Genomic DNA, 13,363 nt, shown 5'->3' with positions numbered 1-13,363 from the left:
CGCATGCCTCGCGTAGGTATTATACGCGTCACGTATACGTATACGTACCTATACGCAGCCAGTGTGCGTACATATTTATGAGAGGCTGTGCGCGCGGATGAGTCGATCGGATGCATGTACGCGAGAGCATTCCGCTTTTGTGCAAAAATCGCATCGTCGTCGACGCGCCTCGGAAACGCGAAACGCGACTGCATCGCAGAAGCCGTAGGAGAAACGCGATCGACGATCGTCCAGCGATCCTCGCGGAGCAAGATCGCGATGCGCGTTGTAGGTATACGACGTACGTACATAGGCCATCGCATTGCAGGCTGCAAGGACGAGTCTCGTATCGAAGATCGCTAAATTCTCATCCCATATTGCCCGATTCGTATATTACACCCACTGTACGATGTACGTACGTGTAACGCGCGTTAGACGTAGACCGTTCGCTCTAAGCAGGAGAGCAGGATCACGCACTCCGAACGTCGACGACACATCTCGAGGAGTGCCTTTCTCTGCATCTCGGCGTAATATACATATACGTAGGTATAATAGCATACGTGAGCATAGCTGGAGAGAGAGAGAGAGAACCGGGTGCGCGGCCGAATATCAATTCGTCACGTGTACGTACGTTGTATGTGCGTACATTCGACTTTCTCAATAGGACCGGTCATGGGGGTGTAGAGGAAGATATTTCTCAGAATTAGCATATCCCCATCAACGACGTCGACGTGCATTTACGACACTTTGCACCGAGACTCTCGCAATAGGGCCGCCGAAAGTTCATAAAAACTCCGCTATTTTTTTCCGACATTTCGTTTTTGTTACCGGCTACAATGCGAGAGTATTTGGCAAAATTGTGGCACGCTTTGTTCAACCAAAGTAGGGGAGAAGCTGCTGAGCTCTCTTGAGGGGAAGCGGCCTTATTCCGAGAGGCCCTATTGAGAGACTTATATTATTTGTGCCATAACTGCGTACGTGAACCAAGTTCCACGATGATTTTTCTCGCGTTAAAACGTTTTTACAACATGTAGGTATATAGATATTAAATAAGGCGCATGCGCGCAATTTTCGGTACATACATTATACACATCTGTGTGTGTTTTGATAGAGACGTTTCTCCGCGCAGTATTAATAGCTTATGTGTTTGTTTATATACTTTTACATGATCGTAGGTATACATATATGTATACGTCCTACGAGTAATCCGGTATTGACCGGAATCTAGGAATGTCATAAATAAAATCTTTAAAATTTGGGAACATATGCATATATATAATAAATTTCCCGCCCTTAAGGGGCTCATTTTTCTCGCCTCTCCCTTATGCGCACGGAATTATTGAACTGACAATTTATACTTCCCGTTAGATCAACTTCGCGTTTATTCGCACTGGCGCCTAAAGCACGTGCGGTGTGTCTGTTTTTACCCCATCATGCTCACCTTCCAACGAGCGCATCTTCAGGGCGTACCACTCATACGTTATACGTATAATTTTACACGCATCGCTGGAAACCCGCGGCGCAACGCGATTCATAAAGTACAGGTTCCAAGCATTCTCATGCAATGCAAAAAATCCTCAACGTGCCATGTTTGAGTAGAGTAATTCGTACAGCGATTATTACAAACTCCCTACCATTAACATATTACAACCGTCAATTCAGGGCTGTTAAACGTCCTTATGTCTCAACGCGTTATATGCGTATGTGTGTAAAATATGCCACAGTGAACTGGTATCAGCGTTGATCTTATTGTTAGTTGCGATTTGTATTATTACTGTCGAATTCGCGCAGACATTAGAAACGACAAAAGTTGCACGTAGAGCTCATTTTCATTGTACCTACCAAACGTTTTAATCCACGTGTGCAATATGGGTTTAATTTCCAGTCGGTATAAGATAATACATCTTATACTAAGCTGTAATTCCTCTATGATATTTATGCATGTTACAGAGAGCTTGGAACGGTAAAAGGACTATGTATAAAGATGATGGGAAAAAAAAGGAGAGATGGGGTAACAGGCCAGGGTTTGTAAATAATGTGAAACTTGACATAAATTTGATTTCAAAGCAAATTGTGTACATATACCTACGTATGCATACCTAGGTATATGTATAAGCGTTGAGTATCACATGGGAAATTTTAACGGGGTATAATAAGGTCCGGCCGCGTCCGAGAATAAGAGCCGCACAGACACTCCGGCACCGCTGGATTTCTCGTGGAAGAATTTTATTCAACTTATATCCGTCGCTCTCGACTCTCTCTGTAAGTTATACCTATAATACCACCCACGACGTCGAGGAAGCTGCAGCCGCGGACCCGACCACGGCCAAGGATATTCCCGGTTCCTTTTTAGCGACGACAGAGTGAAAAAATGAATCGAGGACACGGAGGAAGATGAACAAGAGTTATCGGATATGAACGATCGATGCGATTGCGTGGAGAAACCGTATACATACGTATAACGTGCATAAATCGCGGGGATTATAGGCAAGTTTCCGCAATTGCTCTTATATAAAAGTTTTTATATTATGGCCATCGCATCGCGGCTACGGGAAGAAGGTAAGATGGCGTCGGGCGGAAGACGTCGCGAGTTCTCCGAATCGATTGAAAGGAATTTATCGTATATGTTGTAGCTCTACGATCGCGGTATGAGGTATACGTATAATATCGCGAGGCAAAGAACAGCGACGAAATATTTATGCGCGTTCCGAGAGGTTGTTTATTTCAATACAAATGTTAATAAATGATAATTTGTTGAATTTTAAACGACCGATCCGCGAAACCACCGTGTAACGTTTCTCGCATTTATGTTAACTGCGCGGGGAGAGTTATACGTTATACTCACGTCAGCTGTTAGACTCGCTGTAAAATTTAAATAAAAAAATTCACCAACTCGCTGGGCGTCGCGCAGTCTGGCGAGTGCAAATTGATTTCCACTAAGAAATATAACTGTCTTACCGTAAAAAATTCATACTTACACTTGATTTATTTTTCATTATAACCAATTATCGTACACATCTGTATCGTTCTTTCGTTTCCACACCGGCGACTTTAACACGCTCCGGCATACTTTGTACAATGAACCGCGGCGCTATATGTTCCTACAGCTGAATACTACAGCGTAAAACTTCCTTCGATCTTATCTTCATGCCGTAACACCAGTCATCGTGCAGGGGCATCATTGGCAATGATTGAAGGGACTTTCAATATCTGCTTGCATATCCATGATTTCACCAAAAACTTTTTCTTACAACGAACAGCTTGAGCTGACGCGTAGTAACGACGTCTAATCGTTCGTATAGGTCTCGGCATGCTTCGATTCTGCGGTAGAAAATGACGTAATAAATTTGAGTGCAAACACAAGTTGTTGCTGAATTACTCGATAGCAATCTGTCAGCGGAACGCAACGCAATCAATTAGGCAATTGCATAACGAAATAAGCCCGCTACTGTGCATCCGTGACTAACAGACTTGTGAATATATGTGCGGTGTGATGTACAAAATACTGACGAAGATTCGTATGAATAGTTTTCTCAAGTGTATTTTCTCAGTTATATGAAAAAAGGTATTGAAGAGATGAATAATAATTAGTAAACACTCGAGCTAAAATAGTATATATTTTTTTAAGTCGAGTAGCTGCGCACTTGTATATGGAATTTTTCAAGTATCTCCGGCTCGGATACCTCTCGGTAAAAGTTGCACGTCTTAAGTGCGTGAACAAAATAAAGTTGCGTTGATAGGCGGCTCCGAAGTATAATTTTCAAATGTAATAAGCTGCAGTGTTGCGTATATGTAAAATGTAAGCTGCTCGTGTTTGAAATATTATTCGTAATCTGCATGACTGGCTTTCAGGATTATTTCCGTTGGGTATGCCGGAAAACGAGTTTCTGTACAGTCTAGGACGGTACGAGGGGTGAAAATGGGAAAAGAATAAAGTGGTTTTTCCACCGGAGCTTTGAACGTCCGCAAAGCTCTTTTCCACCGATATTGAGGAAAAGCTGATCTTCAAAAGTACAACCTTCTCCACTTAGAGAACTACAGGGTTTGACGGGCGTGATAATAAAGAAGAAGGGATACGGCGATGGATAGCCGAGGCAATATTTCTTAACGCCCCAACATACCTAAGGCACAGAAGTCAAACGGTCCGAACCACTACTTTTATCGCTGTTTTCACAGACTTCATTATTCGCGACTATGTAAGATTACAAATAATGAGGCAATTATGGTATCTTTGTACGAGCAGGTGTGCGCATAAAACAAATAGTTGCAGTATGTAGACTTCGGTGGGGAAAAAAAAGGAAAAAAAAAGTAGACATATATATTTAAATAAACTGTCACGCGGTACTGCAACATTATACCTTATTATGCGTATATTATAAAGCAAGTATGCATATAACTTGGCCGCAAGCATGTGACAACTTTAATTCATGAGTAAATTTTGTATGTTCAGTTAGGACGTGCTCAAAATGAAAAAGCAAATCGCTACAATATAATTTATAGACATGCCATAAGGTCTTTTTATTTTTTGAGGAAAAGATCACCTGATGCCAGTAGGCATCGTAGCTATCAATTTAGCGTAAGAATTTTTGCTAAACGACTTTCAACTATAGTGGCTAGAATATTTTATACACCGGCCCGGTTATATAGAAGATTTTATAAAAGCACGTATGTAATTTATAGTGTCCCTCGGAAAAAAAATGCGTACGTGGAATCGCCGCTAGCGCGTATATATAGTGAACTCTTGTGAAGGTAGCCATTTATCGCCGGTGCTGCACGTTGAACAAGGATGGCATTAATTTTAAAATCGGCCTGACCGTAATGGCACAGTGTAAATTTGGGCCTCTGTCTCTGAGGGGTCTCCCAGAAGATGCCTTCGTCAAGACCACCCAGATATACGTGCGGCATTCTCGAAATCGGCTTACTGCTCCTCGTGTCCCGTGCCCAAAGTACGCCATCTTGGAACTGGCTCACCCAAGTCTCAGGACTCGCCCTGAAAAACCTTCTGAATCATCGGTCTTAACGAAGCATTTTTCTTTTTATTCATCTTCTTTCCTTTTATTTTCACCCTTTTTATCACCAGTCTCCCATCAAAATTACAACGAATTACGTCATCCGTAATGACATTGTATATACATATAATGCAAGGCTCGAGAAGAGCGTCTGTCTCTACCGTGATGAAATATTCAAAATCGCACCCAGGTACACGGCACTATGATTATTAGGTACGAAAATCGGCACGAAAATCTGATTCTTCAATATTCGGAGAGTATCATTTTAAGTTCACACAATGAATGTTTTTTATACCTGATAATATAGCTTTGTACCGAACGGATTCTTTGTATCCGTTATAAGTTTTTAATGATCGGGGCACGTCAACTGCTGCAGTTCCGTGATAATCTTCGTTGCAATAAACTTATGCAAATTTCTTCATTCCATATAAGGTAGTGCAAAAGAAGGTCTCACGCTTGACACGCATATTTGTCAGCGTCGTTGAAATTATATCGCTGAATTTCGTTGCACTTCCGTACTACGAACACTTGTAATGATCAGGTAATTACTGGAAAACTTGTGATAAATTACATGTGTACCGCAATCTCCTGCAGATATTGAAGTTTATAGCAACGACAGTACGAGGTTTTTTGTCCACGATGGAATCGACCAGGAAAATGATATTTCATTCTTACTTTGCAAGACTTTCTCCTTGCGACGCACGCGGAAAACGAAATTTTGTAGTTCGACGATAAATCTTGTTACAAGACTGAAATATCTTGTTTCTTGAATTAAACGAACCTCATTTTTTCTATCTTGTATGCAGCCGTAATGTGTATGCCCTAGGGTGGTTTTTGAAATGAAAAAATTTTCTCCTCTTTTTTTCTTACGTACCCTTTGAAAAGTTAGTTCTTAGCCTCAAACGAAACCTCGTAAAACCAGAACTCTGTAGCAAAATTCTAAAAGGTGCCTCATCTGGTTTGGATTCAAATACTCTAACCAAAATATCTCGAAAACTATACAAGCTGGGAAGCTGTTTTTGGTTTCATTTTGTAGGTCATCAAATTTTCTATAAAATAAAGGTCGAGACTACTGTACGCCTTAATGTTCATCTCGTATTCGACACAAACGTTTAAAGTTGAGTGCATTAAATACATGAATGAAGATGCTTATTAACTTGTAAATTTTACCTCACCCGTGTTATAAAGTGATACAAATAATGTCACGTAGTGGTCAGGACTTTTTTTAAAGAACATTCGACTATCTACAAAATGAAACCGAGAACAGCTTCCTAACTTGTACAGTTTTTGAGATATTTCGGATAGAGTGTTTGAAAAATTCACACCGGATGAGGCACCTTTTAAAATTTTGTTACCGAGTTCCGATTTCACGTGGCTTCGTTTGGGGCTAAAAACTAACTTTTCGAAGGGTACGCAAGAAAAACAAAATCGTTAAAAATGAAAAACCACCCTAATATACCCGGCTTACAATAATATGTTGCGTACATTAATTGCACGATCAAACCAATATTCATTTTCGGATGATGTAACTGACACTGAATCCGATTCTTGACCGTATACTTGGTGCACTTTGGTCGAAACTTGCGGTCCCGATGACACATACCAAACCATGAGCCCTTGTTTTTTATTTGCTCATCGACCCTGCCACAAAGATTGCGTGAGATTTTTTCGCGAAATAGTTTGTTCCGTTCGGCTTAATGGCGTTTCTGAGTGCCAGCTGTTTAATGGCGCTTATCGACCGTTCTGACAGCTGAGAATCGTGGGTTTCAGTCTTGACTGAAAAATGTGCCGCTGGTGACCCGCCGATTCGACCACCGAGAATTTTTTTCGTCTATGCAAGTTAATATCAATTACACACGCGTTCGTAAAACCGAAAACGAGGTATGAAAATTGGTGCTTTCGATTTCCTGCGGAACTCTGATATGGTCTGTTACAGGAACAGTGCCTATATCCGTAACGTAAAGAATTTGGCTTTTTGATTTGATCACCCCATTTGACCCTAAAGTTAATTAGTGTAGCATAATTATTGCCAAGGGTGCAATGATGCAGCCTATGAAACGAAAAAACTTCGATATAAATTTTTAACCCGACGTATAAAAATTTTATAGAGAATTCAAAACAATTACATATAAATCATACTTCAAATATTTAATTTATACTCAAATGTGTAGAAAAAAAATTACCAAAAATATTTCTTAACACCTGGCAACGCGGAAAAAAATATATCGCTATTTTATTACAATATTGAAATGGCCATATAATTTATTTTCTGCTTGACATTTTGAAAACTGCGCATCAACAAATTCTATCATGTATAATAGCTGAAGATTTGAATACTTGAGTATACTTTTACGCTGAATATTTGAAAGGAATATTTATTACCTTGTAACATCGTAATTCCTATGAAAATAAAAACCTACATGATACACGGACAGATAATTAGTTTTATTGTGATCACGATTTCTCGGACATTGAATTCTTTCACGATCAAATCACGATAAAAATGTACGTCATATTTGTATTTAAACAGGATGTCCATAGTATAATAATAATTAACGGTGCGTCAAATGCTCCGACATTCCAGATTTTCATGAAAAAAAGAACAAAAATAGTACCTAGTTCCGTAATTTCTGCAGAATTTACATCATTTTTCCCTGCAGGTTCGCGTTCTGGCGCGTATCTGATTCGAAAAATCGACGCGTAGCCACCTACTCGATCCGTTAACGCGTCGGAGCGGCGGCGATCCGCACGAATGAATCATAAATAATTACAGGAAGAGAGTGACAGTTTTCCGAGATTTCCTCGCCATTCCGACATGTTGTTGGAAGATGACCGGTACCATTGAAGCCTAAATTATCATGAAAAACTCGGTTAGGCACCCCTCGACGAGTATATCTTGAAATCTGAAGGATTCAAAGGGAGAAGCGCCGCAGCAGCCCGTCGCTCAGCATCCGCTGCAACGTCTCCGGAGGTTGTGCGTCACTTTGTCGCCGACCGGAAGCACACTATTCCAGTAATCCACGATCCGCACCGCCGTCCTTGTAAAGTGCCTTGCCCTACGACTTGCATCCCAACGTGTTCGTAGACCATAAGGACGATCGTACCGCGAGATGAAAGAATGGCGACTCCGAGGGTGGCCCGATTCGGTATCCGGTGGAATCCTCTTCCTCCTCTTCTCTCTCCTCCCCCTCCCCCTCCCCCACCCCCGCTACTTCCCCTCCGTCTCCTCCTCCTCCGCCTCCTACTCCTCGTCGTCCTCCGCAACTCTCACGCTTCGTGTCGTACATTTTTTAGAAAATGGCCGCCACGTACCCTGAGTCACTGCGGGCAGCGACCTGTCCCAGGTTTCTCGCAGGTGTGGCGCAGAACTTTCCTCGATGTTTCCTGAGGTGTCGACGGCATGCGAGGGTATACCTAGGAGGCACAATAAGATATTGCTGCAGAATACTTATCACTGAAAAGGTCAGAACTTGATAGAGGAAAACCTGGCCGTGTGTATCCTTGTACATGCTGGGAAAAGGAAAAGATAAGCCATTCCACAATCCCAGGTCCTGTGAAGTCCGTGAACCCAGAAGCTGAAATAACTTCAGTGACGTCTTGCCGCGAATTCTGGGCTGCGCCTGGATTTCGTTTTGTATTTCAATCGCCTTGTTTGAGCTGCTTGGGTGGATTTTGCAAGGGGTAAAACCACTCCACAGATCACTAGATCAGCTCTGTGATCCTTTCCTTCCGCAATCGCGCGACGTGCCGACGGAACAAAAAATAAATGGTAGATAAACCGCGGTTTGGAATCTTCAAATTAGCATTCAGTAGTAAATATTCCTATCCAGATGTAAGATCCATCCAGGATCAAAGGTTATCGGTTGTTTTTCCTTTAATGCAACATGATCACAAGAGTGCGCGAGCGGTGCAGTTCTACACGCGTATTTCGAGAAAAATCCATACATCTCGCGGATGTAACACACAGACAAGACCTTGGACAAGTTTTCTCTTAAACGCAATGCGCATCGGAGAAAAAATACTTTTTTCGTTAGTGGCAAATATCTCGGCGTTTAGCAGCTTAGGCGAAACCTGGGACTGGCCTGTGTATTCTGTCGGTGACTGAAGTTAAAGGCAAATATTACCAGCGCGTGTAAATTGGCCCAGTCACTACGTCTGGCCGTCGCGATGCTCTCAGACCGCCGGACGACCGTTCAAATTCTTGGACGCACGCGGGGGAGACGCTCTTTTCGGTGCGCGTCCGAGTGTCTGTCGCAGGAAATCTGACTAACGCCTGTGCAATGCGGCGTCGCACGCGAAACTGACTACCTGCTGGCCTCTAGGAAAATTCGTCCCCAAAACAAAACGGACAGCAATTATCGACCGCTCCTGGTACAAGAATTTCTCCTCTGATTCACGAAGGAGCTGGGCTACTGAGAAGGCTAAGCCCTTGGGAATTTCTAGGGGTACTTAGCTGAAGTTGATGAAATCAACGTGACGTGTTCAAGCCGGTGAATGATCGTGTCACGGAACTTCTTATTGTAATACTATGTAAGATATCACAAAACAAGAGATACACACGCAGTCTTGATTCGCTAGCGAACGCGATTAACAAGAGAATAACTTACACTTATCTTTTGAAAAAGATATACAATCGTCCGTCGAGATAATGAAACAAAGTACGGAATCAAATTCACTCGAATATACCGTGATTGGGTTAATTCGTTAGAATAAGGGATACTTCGAGATGTTTGGAAACGCCAAATTTTTCAGTCCTACGAACATTCTCATTTCAAGCAGTGATCAAGAAATCGGTGCCCAATTTCGAATCTATGTAGATAAATAAAGCTTGATATATTTTTAATTCTTTGACATGAAATCTTCCCAAATTGATTGCGAGTGGCTTAATTGAAATTAAGTTTGCAAGGGTTGACTGGGTTCGAGGTAAGCATTTCATTCTATAGAGTTGTATAAGTGGAAAAAACTTCTTTATTCTATTGATATGGGAATGCAGGTGTATCCTGCAAGATCTCGATAGGTTATTTCTTGTATTGCTCGTCCCTAATTTGTTCGGACTTGCTCCAACTCGTTGGAGGTATTCCAAACAAATTTTTTTTACTTTCGTTTCTCTACCTATCTCTGCCTCACTCTCTATTTCTCACTCTCTACCCGTGTACATGTAAATGCATACATTTCTTTTTTTCCCGACCGAGGTTAGTTGTATACTCATTAGATAGACGGGGAGTTGATTCAACGCTAACGAGCCCCGGCAGTCGATACTGTACGAACTACAAAGATGCCGTGTCATTGGTTGCTGCCCTCGTTAAGCCTGTGCACGCTATACAGCCAAGTTCGCGGCGCACGTAAATCAAGACTCGTCTGGTTTAAGGGTATTTATTAATCTGCTCATATGGAGAATTTAATGTTTTAATAAATACACTGTATAGGAACAAAATCAAATGGTGTAATTTAATCTGATCAAGCACACAGCATAAAAGACGTTATGTATACTTTATAGTTTTAGGCCAACCAAGCGCGAAAATGGACGTCAAATTTTGTTGCCGATGTTAAAGACGTTATCTAGTAAACCGTTGAAATGATGTTCAGCTGAACCACGTGACTGAATTATTAACTACGAGTTTGGTTGATGGTTGTTTACGCCAGTTACTTGAATCTTTAATCTGCTAAAGGCTCGGGACCAATTTTTGGAAGTGAGGTAAGTACCTGTGGTTCCAATTGAGTAAAAAATATGACATGCACGGACAATATTTTTATCGTTGTAATTAATATTTGCAAAGTAAAACGGCTCGAATTTGTCAGTTTTTTACACTACATTATAGTTTGAATTACTTGCACTGTCCACGGATAACAAAAAACTATATTCTTCTCTGGGAGTATCTCATTCGGTACAACGCTGCATTATTTTAAGTGAGATGCGTCACGCTGGCTAGGGTGCACTTTTCTGTATGTAATATACCTACAGAGTTTAAACGGCGTCTTAATTTCTCAATCCTACAGCATCTTGACTAGCACTAATTGGCTTCTGATCAGCTATCCATACGTGAATCGTGGTTACTGGTAATCACGGCACATATGGATCGTGAGAATCTCGTCCGAATCACACGCATAGCGGAGTATTAGATTTCTTAATTTCAGAATGTTTTTTCATATTATTCGTGGGGGAAAAACTCTTGATTAACATTATACGCCGTAGACTTCTGCGAAAATTAAATATTTTGAAAAAAGTTGAGTATAGATCGTTTCCCTGTAGTTATACCTTGAGTAAATCAGACGTGTATGGGAATGCTATGCACACCGCCTACGGAAAATAACATAGCCTAGGTGTGAATCAGCTCTTAATTCATCTCACTGTTTAAAATCGGTCTCATTAGTTGGAAGACACGAGGTGCGAAGAGATATTAAATATCAATTTTGGTATCATAATCGTGCGTGATCTTTGGCACGTGCTGCTGATTGATTCCCGTAACACGTTTTCGGTCACGGTGTGAAAAGTAGAAACTGCGATCGATAAGCGGAATCCTAAATGTTTCGTGGAAGTCGCCCGGTGCGGTGTAAACGACACGGATATATGGTACACGCATTAGAGTAAAACGCATTTACCCGTTTGACAACATGGTTATTACAGGCATGATAATTGGAAAGAGTCGATTCGGTCAGTGCTTTTGAAACATATACGGACAACAATGAGTATGAAAACAGCAAGAGTCAATACAAATCCTTAACCAAGCCAAGCTAAACGCACAATACGAAGAAGTGATTATTTTTATTCCTTCTCAACGGCGTAGTCACTAATAATTATCGTTGACCTGGAAGTTAAAAAGTACGAAGGTATCCCTGGCGAGCACCAGCTGGCGCGTAGGTATGTACATGCCCCCGGGGAATAAATATATTAACGCGAGAGGCAGCGCTGGCCCTGACTGGCCCTCGCAGGCTGGCTCGACGGCTGCCCCGGAGACCCGGGAGTCCGGCCGGCCGGATCGTTGGGCCTACCTTCGGCTTCGGGCCCGTTGCCGGTTAGCCCGCAGTTCGCGCATTCGCCCGTTTGCCCGTGCGTTGCATTGGGCTCCTTTGGCGTTCGACGGCGCAGACAGCGCGTCGCCCCGCCCGTTGTAAAGCCGTTATCGTACTTAAAGTCGCTGCTGCGTGCGGATCGTCAAACATCGTAATATGTATACGTTATGTATACGTCCGCCGACGCATACGCCCACCATAAACATATAAATCATCAAAATAGCAGAATAAAGCTGGACGAATACGGCAGAGGGCTGTCTTCTCATACATATGTGCGATACGAACGTTCCTAATAAAGTTGCTGCACGTGTGAAGCGCTGTAATATCGGCGACAAAAAAGTAGGTTGATCAGGAAAAATAAAGCGATATTATTACGATACTTAAACACGAGTCGTAACATCGTCACTTGCTGTACACTCCGCCGTTCAAAGACTTGCAACTTAACTGCAATTTAAGATCGCATTGGTTGGTATGTACAAAATAAACAGGAAGAATTGGAGCAGTATGTGTATGCAATAAGATGGGACCGAAGTTGTCTAAAATTATGGAAACACAAAATAAACGGATCTCAATTTTGAAGTGGAGATATTTGTTAATTATGTGATTGGAGGAAACCAAACGCGGCAATTTGTTATCATTGGTAAACGAATGACTTCAGTTGGTCAACATTCAATTAGGAATTTTTGGTCAAATGGTTAGGTAATATCAATCTTACCTTCGTTACATTATACGATAGGATTATCTTTCCGAAATTGAATTTAATCTATCGAAGGATTCGAGAAATCCATCCTTCATTACAATTACATCGAGCTACATTCACTCGTGATGCAAAATACCTTTGTATACAAGTGGTTGGACTTGGCCCTATCGAATGTGCAAATGAGATGTGAGGTTTGGTTTAGCATACTATTGGCCACCAGATGTCTTATAAACAAAATCTGTGCATCCCTTAGATAATAATAGTCTCAGTGAAAACGTTGACCGGAGATATGTGAAAAAGTTCACAGCTTTATGGACTTTCGTGCGTCAAGCTAGCTGTACCAGTCTTTTAGAATTACCCACTAACCCTAGATGAGCCTGAATAAATGAGTTGGCAATGATAAGAAATTGCGACATCGCCAGAACTACCACCAATGTTTGAGCCCGATACACCTAATTTGGCCAAACTGGATGAGATTACATACCTTCGGTCCACGGATCAGTTGAAAACATACTTTTGAGAAGAATTTTGTAACTTTATCCTAGGTTGGAAATTCTTCTTCCCTTATGATTATACCCCTTATCTCTGGACTCCCGTTTGACGTGTCTCTCGTTTAGTAGCGCCCTCTGACGATTTGAAATTACTTTTGAAGATACCCTGGACG

The sequence above is a fragment of the Neodiprion fabricii genome, chromosome 3 (assembly GCF_021155785.1).
Source record: "Neodiprion fabricii isolate iyNeoFabr1 chromosome 3, iyNeoFabr1.1, whole genome shotgun sequence".
NCBI classification, from domain to species: domain Eukaryota; kingdom Metazoa; phylum Arthropoda; class Insecta; order Hymenoptera; family Diprionidae; genus Neodiprion; species Neodiprion fabricii.
This window is presented reverse-complemented; position numbering follows the sequence as displayed.